Below are 18,482 nucleotides of genomic sequence, written 5' to 3' on the forward strand. Positions count from 1 at the left end.
CTTGTTGGTTTCAAAGATACCAGCCCCTTGACCAAAATTACCTATATTGTGGAAGGCTAAACTAATGGATACCCACAGAGCCAGTGTTGATTCTAGTACATTTGGGGATAGAAATAGTACACAATAGAGCAGATTAGCCAGGAAGTTGTAATAATAATCATCATCATCATCATCTTACACGATATGAGGATTTAAAGATAGAACTGCAAAGACTCTGGCACAAGCCAGGAAAGGTGGTCCCAGTGGTGATCGGCACACTGGGTGCAGTGCCTAAAGACCTTGGCCTGCACTTAAAAACAATAGGTGCTAACAAAATTACCATCTGCAGCTGCAAAAGGCCACCCTACTCAGATCTGCATGCATTATTTGCCAATAGATCTCAGTGTCCTAGACCCTTGGGAAGTATCCAATGTGTGATCAAATACAAAAGCCAGCATAGTGATCTTGTTTGCTGCGTACTAATCTTGTCATGTATCTAATAATAATAATAATAATAATAATAATAATAATAATAATAATAATATGCGATGTATCACTGATACATCACATAATCCTAGACACTTGGGAAGTGTCCGAAATGTGATTCAATACAACAACCAGCATAGTAATCTTGTTTGCTGTGTACTAATCTTGTGTTAATAATAATAATAATAATAATAATAATAATAATAATCACAATCATGTTAAAAAACCATGGATGGATCATTGATGTTGCTATCCCAGGTGACAGCAGGATTGAAGAGAAACAACTGGAAAAGCTGACACAATACAAAGATTTAAATATTGAACTGCAAAGACTCTGACACAAGCCAGCAAAGGTAGTCCCAGTGGACCTTGGCCTGTACTTAAACACAATTGGCACTGACAAAATTACCATCTGCCAGCTGCAGAAGGCCACCTTACTGGGATCTGCACACATTATTCACCGATTCATCACACAGTCCTAGACACTTGGGAAGTGTCCGACGTGTGATCCGATACAATAGCCAGCAGAGTGATCTTGTCTGCTGTGGACCCATCTTGTTGTGTTTCAAATAATAATAATAATAATAATAATAATAATAATAATAATAATAATGACTCTGCAATGAAGCAGATGAAATAATAGATCACATCCTCAGCTGCTGCAAAAAGATCGCGCAGACAGATCACAAGCAGAGGCATAACACTGTTGCTTAGATGATTCATTGGAACCTGTGCCACAAATACCATCTGCCTGCGACAAAGAACTGGTGGGATCACATGCCAGAAAAGGTTACAGAAAATGAAACTACTCTGGGACGTCCGGATTCAGACAGACAGAGTTTTGGAGCACAATACTCCTGACCTCACGATCGTGTTAAAAAACAAAATATGGATTGTCCATGTTGCAATCCCAGGTGACAGCAGTATTGAAGAAAAACAACTGGAAAAGCTGACATGATATGAGGATTTAAAGATCGAACTTCAAAGACTCTGGCACAAGCCAGGAAAGGTGGTCCCAGTGGTGATCGGCACACTGGGTGCAGTGCCTAAAGACCTTGGTCTGCACTTAAACACAATTGGCGCTGACAAAATTACCATCTGCCAGCTGCATTTTGGATCACAATTCCCAGAAGTCTCACAGGCAGTAAGGTGGGCACAGGAGTCTGAAAACTAACTTTTTTCAGCTCTACCCAAGGGACAGACATTCAATGATGCAAATGGCATAGGAATTTTCTGAACACAAGAAAGTTTATATTGCTCTTCAATATACTGATCCAAATAAAACTTGGCATTTTTAAGGCTTTCCTTTCTTTTTTGAACATCTCTGGCAAATTCCAAAAGTGAGAAAATATCTTGGTAATCTTGCTTTGACTTGAAGGAGTCTCCGGAATTATCAGTGAAAACGCATGGAGGGGAAGCGGGGCACAAAAAGGAACCACAACATTTGAGTTTAGATATAAATATTGGCTTTGAGGAATGTGGTCTTAAAACAACAAAACTTCTCAAGCTTTTGCACTGCAGGGACCTACTAGCTTCTTTAACCAATTCTTGACATCATGCCAATTCTCTCAAACTACACTTTAAAAAAGAAAAGAAAAAGAAAAACCCAACCATGACAGCTCATTTGTTTAACTTGGGTCCACTTTAAAGTTCTGATGAAGCTTAATCTTCTGACCTGTGTTTATTTTGGCTTGGGATGTCTTTTCACACAGGGACTTCCTATCCTTCCTAATCATCTCCACAGGAAAAAGAGGGGGTTTGAAGGAGAAGTTATCTCGCTATGTGGTGAGAGGGAAATGTTATAGCTCTGCTTGTCTGGGTGGGTAAAATAAGGGAAGTTTTCTATGTATCGAAGGGAGCCATTAAAGAGGGAATTGCAGTACAGTAGAAAAATGCACCAACAATGAAGCTGATCACCATGTTGCTAAAATGTTATGCACCTAGAAAGACATCTCCTCTGAACTACGAGTATTTCTCAGGCCATGATAATAATAAAGGCCAAACAGGTGCATTATCTATGTATTTATCATGCTTTGCAGGCTTGTAGCCAGGATTTTGTTTCCGGGGGGGGGGGGGGGGGGGGAGTTTGATTCGGGATTTTGGAAACATTTCCTTTGTGTAATGATAAATAATAGGAAAATATAGATGTAGATACAGCAGTCTGAATGTAATGTAGACAGATTCTTATGCAAGGAGCTATTCATGCAGGCACCATGTCCAGTGGTTTTGATGTATATGTGCAGAGAACTTCCAGCCAGGTGAACAGGGGATTTCTTTGCACATAAATATGAATGGAACATCAGATAAGCAAAAAGCTTCAGTGGAAGATTGAATAATTGAACTTTAGCTCAAATCTCCCCAAAACACCAAGCAAGCTTTCCCATCTACTTGAGCTGCACACTGGAGTAAACTGTACTGTACAGTGCATATCCATTCATTTCAGTAAGAAAGGAAACATCTATAGGCAGTAAAGAAAATTATGTTTTTGCATGTGCTGAAGAAAAGAAAAATATATTCTTGCACATGTCAGGTTCTGTGAATACATAACCTGACATGTGCGATTGGTGGTGGCCCCTTGACTGTGGAATTCCCTCCCCGGTGAGATCGGCCCCTTCTCTCCTGACCTTCAGGAAAAAAAACTTAAGACATGGCTTTGGGACCAAGCTGTTGATAAGTAATTGGAGCAGGGCAATTAGTGATTATGAAACAATGTGATCGATAAATGGAGCAGCCCTGGATCATGTTTTGGTTGGTGTGATTTTAATTGTTATTTTTAATAATTCATGTTTTAATTGTTTGGTTTTAATTGAAATTGTTTATTTGATATTGTGTATATGGCATCAAATTACTGCCTGTTGTAAGGCCACCTTGAGTTCCCTCAGGGGTGAGAAAAGTGGGATATAAATATGGTAAATAAACAAACAAATAAACAGAGGCCTTTCTGTGCTCCAGCCTAAGAATGTCATAAATGGAGATACCATGGACTGATTACACTATGTAACACCATTTTTGTTCCTTGATTGTAAATGCCATTTCCTAATTGGTTCTATAATTTAAAAAACTGCCAAAACGTTGTTTCTGTGGGATATCCTGCAGCACATTTTGTTATAGTTTTTTAGTGAATATCTCACGAGAGTCTCAATCAAATCAACATAGTTTGCAGTAGCCACAAAAACAAAGCTTCTGGAATATAACAACTACTGTCAAAGTAAGTACTGCACAATTAAATGGGAAATAACACTTTCAAACCAGGAATAGATTTTTTTGTTCATTTTTTTTTACATAGTGTTATAGGACTTTTGGCAAGTAAAGTATGCACTCTATGTAACCCCATGCCTAGGAGGGAGGGTATGAGTTCAACCACCCTCCAAAAGAAATCAGGTTAAAAAACCCTAGTTTACTCATGAATTTTTACTGGTTAACCAAATCCTCATGTTAAGTCTATGAAAAGCAAAAATTAGAGTTCCTCAAGAACTGCTAGTACTACCTCAACCAAATTTGGATAATTTATTCACACCAATGTACTCTGCAATAGCAGAAATAGCCAACATAGTGGAAGAACCCAAGTTTTGACATCACAGATGTTTAATCACCTTTTTTGACATGAAGATGACATAATCCACCAAAACTAACATCAAAATCAGACTCCCCAGGTTAAACTCCAAAAGAAAAACTTTGTTAGATATTCCAATTTCAAGTGAAAATATCTGTATAAGAGATTTTTCAAAATGCCGAATCTCTGATTCTAATCAACATTTTTTATGAAATTTGAGCACAATTATAGATTTTATTATGTAGTTTAATTTTTTTTACCCCATGTAATTATTTTTAATAGTTTTTGAGATATTATTTTTTAAAAACACCTAAAAGTCATCATGTCACTGTTCTCTTGCTCTTTCCCCTTTGAGAGCTCTCTCTTACATCAGCCTTTTTTACACCTGCAGAAAAACCATCAATTGCACTGGAAGTATATTGTTGTGACTCAGCTGGAATCACAGAGTGATGGTGTCAATGATTCGGATGGGGATGATGAGATTCAAATTCAGAGTCAGTTGCAAAGCAAGGATGTTCCTGTGTTAGACGAGGAAGACCAGGACCAGGGGGCAGGAGTTCAGTTGTTTCCCACAGCAAGGGTTGACGCTGGGGAAAGTGAAACTACTGAGAGTGAGAGCTAGGTGCCTGATGAAAGAAGGGAGGATGCGGAAAGGGGAGATAGTTCTCAGCAAGCTAACGAAGGATTTGACCTTGATGGGGCCGGTGGTTTAGATAGAGCTGATCGCTTGGAATAGAAATTGCGAAGGAGTGTCAGGATCACCGGGAGGCGAGAGAGAGAGGCCCAAGAGTATTCAACAGTCTGTTTGAATGTACCTTATTGTCAGAGCAACTTCACGCTTCAACCAAGAGGCTTTGGATTTATCTTGCAGCTTTTCATGCTCATGTTTCAGGACTTTGTCATGTTCTCATGGGACTTTCTTTGCCTTGCCTATGCCTTCATGGATCTTGTTTACCTATGTTACCTTGGATTGATCTTTGGAAATATACTTTTGCTTTTTGAACTTTTTATCTTTTCTTTTAATAAAACTATAAAGACTACTGCTGGTGTGTTCTTTGGTGTCATAATCAAGGTGGTTCTACTCTGAGGTGTGACATATATCTTGTCTGTGATAAAGAGTTTGTTCCAAATAAGAAGAAAAATCTTCAGATTTCTGCAACATTGCCAGTGTCAACAGCTACAAATAAAACATTTGAAGACATATATAAGAAGCACAATGGGGCAAGAAAGATTAACTGGACTTGCATTCTTGAGTGTCCACCAAAATTCATCAATGGAGCCTGGTTTCTGTCAAAGTGTAATGACACAGTTTTCAAATGTTTCCTACAGGAATTGTGATATTATTTTGTAACCCACCAATTAAGAGTCATTTTCAGTTATTTTGGACTTGAAACTTTGTAGCTAAAATAGAAATTTGATTTAATTAAGTTTATATAAAGATATAGAATGAGCCATAGAATTTAAATTATTTTGTATTATGGACCTACTCCCCCCAAAAAAATTTTCTGGCTATGGGCCTCACTTTACCATTGAGCTTCCCTTTGCATAGCAGCCAATATCTGTAAGCAGTTTGTAGGTTGCATCTCATCTTCTCACAATTTATATAAAATCAATTTCCACTTTTAATCTGCACAAAAAGCTAACAGTGTATGAATCAAAGAACAGAACGATCTTTTCAAGGACCAAAGAGAGCTGCTTTCACCTCTTAAGGCTGGCACTTTGCTTTGTAATCTGATACAGTTCCCTCTGCATTTTAAATGGTGCTAGAGAAAGTCAAGATTCTCTCCTCTCCATTATGTTTTTCTTTCTCCTTCCCCTCTGGCTGGGCCCATGACTATATGATATGGATACTGCAGGAGAGGGCACAGTGCAGCGAATCAATTGCAAGCTGTCGTGCTATGGGTGTTAGTGAACAAGCACACCGTGACCTTATGAAACTCCCTCTGTATGCCTGCCTCTGGAAAACATCAAGAAGGGTACCCTTTAGGAGAAAACACCAGTAGCTCCATGTCAGAGTAAAGAAATTAGAAGGATGCTCAAATTCACAGCATAATATCTCATGGCATAGCATCTTCTAGTGGAATATTCCTATCTAGCTGTAAACTATGGAGTTGTTTTGGCCAAAAGCCTTCTCAGTCAATCCATCTGGCTTGTCGAGTTGAGCGGGAGAATTCTATTTATTCTGTCTCTTGACTGAACTTGAAAAATGCAAAACTGTGAAAAGCAAGCAGGAGAGTCACACCACAATGATAGACCAGTCAAACCATGGTAGCAAGAGGTAAAATTAAACAAAAGTTGGGTAAACAGAAGCATTGGACTACAGACTGTCCTAAGATCTGTCATTGAGCTGGCCTGGGCTTCCTGTTTATGTTTATGGATATGCCTCTCTTCTATCCTTGGCTGCGTTGTGCACTTGCCAAGCAATGGATTTTGGTGACAGATGGTTTGGGCTGAAATGCCCATGCATGTACCAACATGGCTAAATAATAAACAGCTGTAGGCAAGCACTGACTTGATAGATTGCAAGATACAAAGAGATAAATTGCAAGATACAAAGAGTGAACATACAACAGGCTCCATGTTGTGGGGTCATATTACCATGAATGAGCTGTTGCCCAGTGCGATGGAATGAATGATATGGACTAAAATAACAACTGAGGCTCAGTAAGAGGTGGAAAGAATATCCATAATTATCGATTCCCAGGTCAAACAAAAGGTTTCTAGACATTTGGTAAGTCATATCCAAATAAATAATATGCTGGGGGAAATTTTGTACAATTTTCTCCAGTTATCTAAACATCCCAAAATATTGTGGAGGACTTATTCAGGGGTTGGTGGGAATGCATTAGAAATGTAGCTAAGGTAGACTTAGGGGTCCCATGGGTCAATCAATGATCTATAGGTCCACAACTATGGATCATTCCTTGACCAATGAGTCCCCAACATCTACCTTAACAGCTAGCAGTTGCTCAAAAAGATGGTCTGTTCTGAAGGTGATCAGGGTGAAACAGAATTACATTTCAAGGACCTCTTGTGACAGGGATCCTGTTTAATATTGTTTCACTACAGATTGCTGGAATTACAAGGGCAGGAGGTTTGCAGCCAGGCCAATTACTTACTCAGAAGCAAGGCACATGAAAGTCACTCTTGCAGCATCCTGGAACTGGTCTGATTACTTCTGGCAGTTTATGTCCCCACTCACCATCAATCACAACAGGTTCAACACAGGTTCAAAGCAGCTTCGGCACAGGTTCAGAACAGGTTCAGCGCAGTAGTGGAAGCTTGCTGGGCGTCCATAACCACTGACAATGTAGATCTCAGCACAGCAAGGCAAAGAAACACATCTCTTATCTAAAAGCTAATTTATTTAACAATATATACAATAGAAGCTAAGCAGAACAAAAACTTTTCATCTCCAGAGGATACCAGGAAGTCAACACAATACCTACAATAACCACACACCCCCATCCCTCACTATACATTTCTAAATTTCTTTTCTCACACTCTACACACAATAGGAAACCAGCGTCTCTCAACACAACGAGGCCCTGGACAACAGGAAATTCAATTACTCTAAGGACAAACTGGACACTCTCTACTATATCTATACTACTATCCCCTCTTTCCCCCCTCTTGTTTTCCCCCACACAGTGAGAAACTTATATAAGTCTAAAAGTTTCCAGCACTATCTGTATCTATATTTTAAGAAAAGAAATAAAGATTTTTTTAAAAAAAAAACAACTTTTCATCTCAAATGGCAGCTACATCAACACAAACACTAACTTTAAAAACTACATTACACTATTTCAAAGCACATAGACTAAAAAATGTATCCTCCAGTTCTTCCTTCTTATGTTTTTTCTCATTCACGTCCACCAATTTAAACACTACCTTCTCAAGATCTTCTTCTTCATGTTCTTCCTCCTCCATGTCCACCAATTCCAACACTACCTTCTCAGGAGCTTCCTATTCATGTTCTTCCTCTTCTACATCCACCAATTCCAACACTTCCTCCACCACTAATTCCTCTTCCAGTTCTTTCTGCTCTAGTTTTTCTTTCTTCACATCCACCAATTCTAACACTATCTTCTCAAGTTCTTCGAGTTCTTCCTCTTCTACATCCACCAATTCCAACACTTCCTCCACCAATATTTTCACCACCCGTTTTTCCTCCTCAAGTTTTTCCACCTCCATGTCCACCAATTCCAACACTACCTTCTCAAGTTCTTCCTTTTCAAGTTTTTCTTCTTCCACATCCATCAATTCCAATACTTCCTCCACCACTTCTTTCTCCTCCAGTTCTTCATTCTCCACTTCCACCACTTCCTCAAGTTCTTTCTGCTTCATTTCCTCCTCCTTCTCCTCCTCCTCCTCTTCCTCCTCCTCTTCCTCCTCCTCCTCCTCCTTCTCATGGCTGCAGGTAAAGCAGGAGAATAGGTTCTTCCTCACCCTCCCCCATAGCCTCCGAGCCTTTGTCGAGGAACCTTGACAACCATCAAAGGCCCTGAGGCTATGAAGGAGGTACATGCCACCACATTCCTCCTCCAAAAATAGACAGTCTGTCCAGGAATGACTGTAAACAAGAACAACAGTTAGCAAGGGTTATATGTTATATGAAGAAACAAAGAACTATACAGTTTTGTGAAACACAAACTATAAAAACGCACACCCTTTTCCCAATCCTGTCACCCTTCCTGAAGCAGGGAATACAACTTTTAAGGGTTTTCTCTCTCCTTGGGGGTTACAAGTTGTACTTTTGGAAACTAGAAATCTACTAATCTAATCTTTTCCTTGGGGAACAACACAATACAACTTTGGAAGGCCTCCTTTCCTCTCCTTTGGGTTACACGTTGTACTTTTGGAAACTAGAAATCTACTAATCTAATATTTTCCTTGGGGAAGAACACAATAAAAGCTTGGAGGCCCCTTTCCTCTCCTTGGGTTACACGTTGTACTTTGGGAAACTAGAAATCTACTAATCTAATATTTTCCTTGGGGATCAACACAATAAAACTTATAAAGGCCCGTTTCCTCTCCTTGGGGTTACATGTTTTACTTTGGGAAACTAGAAATCCACTAATCTAATATTTTCCTTGGGGATCAACACAATAAAAGCTTGGAGGCCCCTTCCCTCTCCTTGGGGTTACACGTTGTACTTTGGGAAACTAGAAATCTACTAATCTAATCTTTTCCTTGGGGATCGACACAAAAAAAGCTTGGAGGCCCTTTTCCTCTCCTGGGGTTTGACTTCTGTGCTTTGGAAAACAAGAAATCCTGTAATCTGCTAGTAATTCCCTACCAGAACCGATCAATACAACTTTTAAGAACCCTCATTGCCAATTTGCTTTGTTTTTCTTTCTTTCTGAGGTATAACAGAAAAACCATTTATTTACTCAAACTATTTCCCTTCCAGACGCTGTCAAATCAACTACATTAAGGCCTGTGTTCTTTCTTGTTTAGAGTTGTAATGGATTTGAGACTATAAATCCCATTTCATAAATAACAATACTGCATTTATACCCCGCCACTATCTCCCCAAGAGAACTTGGGGCGGCTTACACGAGGCCAAGCCCAGCAATACAATACATCAATATAACAGAACATTATTCTAAACATTAACCTTCGTTGAGGTGTCTTATATCTAACAAAATCCTGAAAGGCCTCCTTCTGCTGTTTGTTTCCTTATTTTGCTTTGCGTTGTGATAGCGGAGACACTTTCAATCAAATGACGCCAGAATTAAAAATTCCTAAAGGTGTGAATCCATTCAAAAAGCCAAGGACTCCTCTCTCTAAGGGCTGTGTGTGAGAGTGTGTGTGTGTAGAATTTGCCCAATTAAACCTTGTTGTGCTTTCCTGAGCCATTCCTCTTTCTATCACTTGACTGTCGTATGCTCTCGGTTTAGTTTGAAAAACTGAGGTTCCTGATATGAAACGTTCCATTGCTAGTGGCTCGGGATCTAAGGCCCCTGTGTCTTTACTGCATGGAACATACAAGAGAGGAAGGGGTCCTAAAAATGCAGACAAACTGTTCTTCTATCTTACCACAGCTGCAAGAACAGTGATAGCCAGAGTATGGAAATCCAGAGAACTACCCACAGTGGACAAGTGGTTGTTGAAAGTATGGGATATAATGAACATGGACATACTAACTCAAAAAATATCCCGGAACCCAGCGAAACCACAAAGAACCAACTGGACAAATTTTATAGAGTACATTAAAAGAACAAATAACGAAATGTATCTCAGTACAGAATTGTAAATAATCTCAAAGGTATAACAATAAGAAGCCGATGAACAAATCAGAAATAGAACTAAAAAACAAAAGATTGTCTATTACCGAATCACCCGCTCAGGAATTCCTGGAAGTATTTTAAAAGCCACATGGAGATGCAGTCAAGGGTGCATCTCCTCTTGCCCCTCCCTCTTTCCACTTTTTTTTTTCTTCTCTTCTCCTCTTTCCCCTTTCTCATCCTTTCCCTTCTACCCCTTTTCCTTTGTTTTCACCCACGCTGTGTACTACCCATCCCCTTTCCCTCCCTACCCAGCCAATCTCTTTCCCCTCCCTCTCCCGACCCATGCCCTTCTCGATCACCCCACAAAAACCAATCTCAGAAACAATTACCCTGAGAAGTGAGGAATGGAAGAACCTAACAAAAGGAAGAATAGGAAGGAAGTACCAAAACTAGAGGAAAACGAGACGAATCAGTTCTTGGGGAGGAGATGGGCGGAGGAGGGAGAGGAGATATTTGGCTTTAACTCTTTTCTATATTTGTATATATGTCTCACACTGAGTCCATGTTTACTGTCTTGTTATGATTTATTATGGAGTCTTGTCTCTGTATTTTGTCTTGTCTCCCCATGTAAATGTTATGTGTTCCACAACTATTATTATTATTATAAAAATCAATAAAATTTATATTAAAAAAAAGAGAGGAAGGGGTCCAAACATCACTCTGCGGGAGCATGCCGCCACCAGGGCTACAGAGGCCACTGCTTCTGCAAGCACAGAGATAGTTGAAACTTGTGCCGCTGCCCCAAATTCTCAATGTCGCGGAGCTGTCGGAAGTTGCAGAACCCACTCCTTTTATGGATTGGACTTCCTCCTTCTCTTCCTCCTTCCCTTCTCTCTGGATTGGGTTGGGTTGTAACGCAGACATCCAGTGGATGGGCAAGCAGTCAATCCTCGGGGGATTCCATATCACCATTCCTTACAATGAGGCTGGTCCTGCTTCTGTGCGGTGGGTAGGGGGTTCATTTAAAATAGAGAAGGATAAAAGCTTTCAAGGAAGAGTGCCTGTTCGGCTGTCCAGTGACCTCTGCTGTTTTACTGTTGTCCCCCATCTGCGAGTCACTTATGGTGTGCTTTGTCTCGGTGTCCCTTATTACCCTGTCTCTTACTGGGGTACCTTTCTTCCTTCCCTCATTTGTTTTGCTCTTCGGAGACTACTGCAGGGGTGCCTGTTTGACTGTGCATTGGTACTCATCGAATGCGTGCAAGGTTACTTCCAGTGGGCTGGCACTTGACTCCTTTACATGAGGCTGGGCTAGGTTCTTAGAGGTGCGTTACAAATCCTTTTCTTTTGGACATGAGTTCAATACTCCTCGTTGTGTACCAAGCTAGCACTAAAGCATTTTCTTTGGTTCCACAAACACCTAGCAATTCTGAATTGACCAACCTCAGTTGTCCAGTCCCCCAGTTGTTGCTTAGATTCAAATGAAAGACCTATGCATGCAATGCAAATAAATCATTCCACTAAAGCAATATCTACCTCATCCTGTCTTCCCTTTTCCCATGAAATGGAAAAAGCTGCTTGCATTTTGTCTAAAGTGGCTTCAGGATCTACATCGCAAGCAGCACTCTGTAGTATCTTTTCCTACTTTCCTGCCTCACCAAAGGCTTACGACAACACACACCAAAGGATGTAATGCTGAGTAATGTACTTTACGTTGAGTTCTTTCCTTCATGAGTAGTATTTACCAGTAAAGTTTGCTGTGCCATTTAATTTAAAAAATCACACCTATTTTCCTCATCATACCAGTACCTGAATAAAAATCTCCGTAAATCATTGTTGAAATACCTAATTTTTCCATCATTTTAACACACTGCATTTGCTTCAGAGAAGGGGTTTGGGATATCTTGTAATCTTCACAGATGACATTGTCACCTAGTTTATTCGAGTAGTTGTACAGCTGTTGTTCTTGGCTGTCAGTCAGCAGAGGTACCACTGCCAGCCATCACTGCAATTATTGCTTTCCTCTCTGTTGGGAATCTTCCCATCGACAAGAAGAGGTATCATAGGGATGAAGATGGGAGAAACGGTTGGGCCAATAACAGATTGCTGTCTGTCCCATGACTACACCAGGAAAGGGTCAATTTTGGAGCTATAGCTGTCCATGAGTGCTGCCGTCATGTCATCCTTTAGAAGCCGCATGATGTTCTCAAATTTTTAGCGGCACCCATTTTCTACAGGCCATGGTCCTGGCAGCTCTGCTAATCACTGTGTCAAATGCCTTTGCAAGGTGAAGGAATGGCATGTGCAGAGGTTGCTTTTGTTCCTAGCAGTTGTATTTCAAAGCAATGATAACTCCTGATAGAGGATGTGATTACAATGTTGCAGTTGTCCTTCTATGCCTGTAATGATGCTATCCCCCCCCCCCTCCGCCCCACTTATGCAGCAGTTGCATGTTACTGGGTTGCGCTACCCGTTTGCATTGCTTGGATATATGTCAAGGCTTTTTCAGTGAAATTTGGGGCCCCTTCCTTCTTATTGAGGCACGGTGGTTTGCACGCCCTGTGAAGTCCTGCTTTTCGGCAGGCTGTGTCTTGCAGACATCCTTCGTAGCAGAAATCCATGCGTGTTTTGCTGCCCTGAACGTTATGACTGTATGCCTTGACCTCTTCCTTGTAGTCTTTCTCTGAGTGAAGTGCATTTGAAAGGTGGATGATTGCTATGTCAAGGGATTGATTTGGTTCCCAGAATTTTTCTCCTATTCTGACTTCCATTACCCTTCCAAGCTTTGGAGAGTTCTTTTTTTCTTTTTCATGGATATATGTTTGTCTGCCCTGTTGAGGACTTCCACACCTTTCTCCAATGGCTTGCTCACACTGTAACCACTGGCGTAGCTAGTCTTGGGTAGCTGCGGGTTGGGAGGACATCACTGTAATGCTACCAATATTCATTTACTCCAAAAGAAATCATTCAGTGTTTAGCATTTCAGAGTTGGCCAGCATTTCATCTCCCAGGACTCCTTGGCTGTTCAAGACTTCAGATATCTTGTTTGATTCCTTAATGGAAGGGATGCTTTGTGTTTCCCCCGGTTAACCCTTTAACATCTCGTCGTTCCTCCTCCTCCAACATCTTTCGACCGTTTCGAGCAACTTCACTGCAGGAAAATTACTGATAGAAATCTGCATTCTGCAGGTGTCTGTGGCTTCCTTTTTATTCATCCTGGGGGGATGCCTGTCTAGTGTCTACCTGCCCTGTGTACACAATGTTATGAGCCCACGTTACGTGCTCGTCCATTCATTGTCTTCAAGATCTCTGCACCGGAATGGACAGTTTACTACAGAACACTTTCTGACAGATCAGCCTGGGTGGGTCTGGGTGGGTTCCTTCCTTTTTTATGCGAGGAGTGCCCATCTGGCCACCCTGTGTGGGATGGTATAACATCACCCCTGAGTCCCTCACTGAACCACAGTTGCTCAGATATTTTAGGTCAGTCTCATACAGAAGTGATGAAACTTGCGCTTTGCCCTTTCTTTCATTCAGCATAATTCTGTTATATTTCTGCTGTAACCTCTATGACCCTGTCTTCTCCTGGAGTGGAGCCTCTTTGACCTCCCAGAACATCTGGGATCCAAAGGTTCCTTCCCTCCATTCTGTATGGCAGTAATTGGTTCCTTTACACGAGTAGAACTTGGTCCCTTAATTACTGGAAGGATGTGGTGGAACGCTGGCATCCAGTGGAAAGTCAAGCTCTCCTTCCTCCGGAGATTCCTCAACTGCATTCCTTTATATTAGGTTGGTGTTTGCTCCTTGCGGTGGTGGGTTTCATTCCATTTAAGGGCTGATCTTGCCTCCAGGATGAGTGTCAGTTTGTCTGCTCTGTGGAGGCTTGCTTTTCAGAGGTTGAGGTTTGTTCTCTGATGTTGTAATACCTGGCATACAAAGTGATTGATTTAAATCAGTCAAGACTAAAACATTGGGACATTCAATGTCAACTGCAGGAGTGACTGCCTGTGTGTCCTATTTTCCTCCACGCGGGGCTTCCTTCCCTTCTGATACTGTAGTTTTCCCTGTCCTTCAGGAAGAAATGGCTTCATAAAGATGTGTCCCTCCTTTAGGAGCTTCTCCTTCCACCTCCTCCTGCATTTTCCCCCCAACTGGGATGTTTTCTTATGGGACACTACCGAGGATTGTCTTTCCGTGTGGATGGCAAAACTTTTTTTTCTGTTGGGGTGGACAGGAGATGGGTGTCTATCTTCCTTCCAGTGGATGGCAGCATTTCACAACTTGCATGACAGGAACGTTTGCTAGTTGTTGGGGCCTAGCTATTCCGGGATTTTATGGATCTGCCAGATAAATGCTTTTCTGCCCTTTACCCCGGGGGAAGTGGCTGTCTCACTGCCGTGCATATGCCTTGCGAAATCTCCTTGCGATTACTCTTTACTTTGAACAGAGTATGAAATGTCCAGTATAGCTTCAATATGTTTTAATGGTTTGAAACTGAGAATTTTTTTAAAAAACTGTTTATATTTAATCCTGTTTTAATCATTGCATATTGGTGGTTTTTAAAATTGCATGCTGTTGCTTTTATTTTGCAAGGAGGTGATCAAAGTGGAGAGAAAGCACACGTGCTGTCGTGTGACAGGAGAGTAGAGGGAGATTTATTGTTTATTTCTCTGAATTCTGCCACCAACTGGTATAGTGGAGGCCAATTGTTATATGTAATCTATGGTAACTGCTACCAATGTGAGATGCAGAATGGATGGAGATGAGACTGTCTTCAACAAAAGATAACTGGTTTATTGAGTACAAAGCGTGCAGTTACAAGTTGTAACTTATTTTATAGAACTTTGAATAATACTTGGTTAGTTAAACATTTCACTCTTCCAGGTTACACAGTATCTTACTGAGGTGAAGCTCTTATTACTAAACAATGTTTCAGTACAGGAATATCTTCCCTACTTGATCTTTCTTTGATCAAATAAATTAACAAGGTTATCCTTTAGCCTTTCCCTTGACTAAAGAAAACTGGCTATGTTTCTCCTTTCAACCTTCTTAGACTGAGAAACCTCCAGTAGCTATTCAGGCTTCCCAAAGCCACAATTCTTTGCTTCACACTTCACTCTCCCACTCTATTCTTCACTTCCACTCTTTTACTCCTCTCAGATACAAAATCAACTCCTAACTGACTCTCAAACTGTCTGTTTTCAAAACTCTCTCCACTTGGCTCCTCCCACTCCTTCTTCTGCCAGCTTGCCTTGGTCTCCATGGTAATGCTGACTGAGGATCTCTGAAATAGGCTGCTCCAGTGTTACTGTAGCTAACCCAAACACAGATATATACAGTTTAAAACATGCTAAGTATTAATAACTTCTGCACAATGTTAAGTCGCTTTGAGTGTCCTTCGGGAGAGATAAAGCGGGGTATAAATAATAGTAATAGGTGCGGCTTACAGTAGGCAACCATATGAAGCCATAGGATATGTATAAATGCAGACACCAAGCAGTGGCCTTCACTCCAAAAAACACAAATGACACACTACACCAACACGTAGCACACCACCTTCTCCTATGAAAGATAGAAAAGTATGATTCTAGAACAATCTACCTTCAGTTGGAGAGGCTGTACGCATCATAGCGGTTTCCATGGAACCACCCTGCAGGCCCAGAACAGCCTCCAACTGGCAAAATTATACAATAACAATAAAGTAATATAATAATATAATATAGCACAATAAATAATGAATGAATGAATGAATGACTTTATTTATACCTCGCCACCATCTCCCATGGGAACTTGGCAGCTTACAAAATAGCACACAGTGGTGCCATAGACACATAAAATGCAATACATCAACATAGAAAATCAATAATGCATTTGCATAAAACCATATGTATGTGTGTGTGTGTGTGTGTGTATATACATTATTTACAAAAGCAAGCTCTATTACATAAAACATTGCTATAATTATTGTTTATTATTATTTACAGTAGCCCCCGGTGGCGCAGTGGGTTAAAGCACTGAGCTGCTGAGCTTGTTGATCGAAAGGTCGCAGGTTCGATTCCGGGGAGTGGCGTGAGCTTCCACTGTCAGCCCTAGCTTCTGCCAACCTAGCAGTTCGAAAACATGCAAATGTGAGTAGATCAATAGGTACCGCTCTGGCGGGAAGGTAACGGTGCTCCATGCAATCATGCCGGCCACATGACCCCAAGGTCACCTCCAAACACCTCCAAAGGTGTCTATGGATGGCGCTGGCTCTTCGGCTTAGAAATGGAGATGAGCACCACACCCCAGAGTCAGACATGACTGGACTTAATGTCAGGGGACTACCTTTACCTTTTTACAGTATTTCTATACCACTTTTCTCACACCAACGAGGACTCAAAGCAGTTTACACATAAATAATGGCAAAATTCATTCCCAGTACAAACCATTACAATTATACACCACAATTAGACATAAATCAAGTCAAAAACAGTACATCCACAAGCAATAAAACCATCATTCAAACAATAAAACAGTCTCACCCGTCGAATCGCCGTTCCAGTCATTCTGAAGTGCTGCATACATTTACTTCTATTGCTCGAAGGCCTGGTCCCAAAACCATGATTTTATTTTTTTTCTAAAAGCCAGGAGAAGACCTTACCTCATTTGGGAGTGTGTTCCATAGGCAGGGGGCCACAGCCGAGAAGGCCCTGTCTCTCATCCCTGCCCAGATGCATCTGTGCTGTTGACGGTAGTGAGAGCAGGGCCTCCCCGGATAATCTTAGATTATAAGGTGGAACGTAGGGGTGGATGCGTTCGGACAAGTAAGCTGGACCAGAACCGTATAGAGCTTTATAGGTCAAAACCAGTACTTTGAATTGGGCTTGGAGATGGACCGGCAGCCAGTGGAGCTGGCATAGCAGGGGAGTAGTATGCTCCCTGTATGCCACCCCAGTTAGTAATCTGGCTGCCGCCCATTGAACTAGCTGAAGTTTCCAAACCATCTTCAAAGGCAGCCCCATGTAGAGCACGTTGCAGTAATCTTTTTGGAATTTAACCAGAGCATGGACCACTGTGGCCAGATCAGAATTCCCAAGGTATGGGCACAGCTGGTGCATGAGTTTTAGCTGTGCAAAAGCTCCCCTGGCCACTGCCAAAACCTGGGGTTCCATGCTCAGCGATGAATCCAGGATCACTCCCAAGCTGTGAACCTGTGTCTTCAGGGGGAGTGTAACCCCATCCAACACAGGCTATAATCCTATGCCCTGTTTGGCCTTTCGACTGACTAGGAGGACCTCTGTCTTGTTTGGATTCAATTTCAATTTGTTAGCCCTCATCCAGCACCAGGTCAGGACAGCCTCCTTAGTAACAGGTGGGAAGGAGTGACAGATTTGGATGTCATCTGCGTACAGATAACACCTTACTCCAAAACTCCAGATGATCTCCCCCAGTGGTTTCATGTAGATGTTAAATAACATTGGGGACAGTACTGAACCCTGAGGGACTCCACAAGACTATGGTTGTGGAGTCGAACAGGTGTCACCCAGTAACATCTTCTGAGACCAACCCTCCAGGAAGGACTGGAGCTACTGCAGAACAGTACCTTCAAGTCCCATTTCTGCGAGGTAGTTCTTTGATGAGGAAAAGTAATCTTTTATCAGTTAGGCAATTGTCTAGCTTAGACCATAATCTGGGTCTGGAGACAGAATCGAATGCGGCTTTTAAATCCATGAAGGCTATGAAGAATTTGCCTTTCAGAAATGGGGTTGGAGAAATGATTTTAGGGTAAAGGGGATGTTAAAATTAATGTTAAGCAACCATCTTGCTACATCGGGGATGCAATGTGTATCTCATGTCATTTTGTTTTGAAATTCAGCACAATGTTTCAAAATGTTTACCTTACTTATGCCTCTTTCTCTTTTTGCTACAAAATGAGATACATCAAAAATTCAGATCCATCACAAACTGGGCAGAATGTTACTGTTACCAATGGGGAATGCAGAAATGCTCCTGTAGAACAAAACATTGCCAGTTATTTTGTATTTAGTCTCTCCCATAATGCCAATCAGTATTAAAGGAGGCAGGGACACCGTTTGAATCTGACTCACTGACTTTAACTTTGTCTCTAGTATCCTTCCCTCCAATGAGCAGTCGGGCTTTATTTCCTGGAGAATGGACTGGTTGGATCTTCTCGCAGTCCAAGGCACTCTCAGAACTTTCCTCCAACACCACAGCTCAAAAGCATCGATCTT

This window comes from Anolis sagrei, chromosome 4 (genome assembly GCF_037176765.1).
Source record: "Anolis sagrei isolate rAnoSag1 chromosome 4, rAnoSag1.mat, whole genome shotgun sequence".
NCBI lineage: Eukaryota > Metazoa > Chordata > Lepidosauria > Squamata > Dactyloidae > Anolis > Anolis sagrei.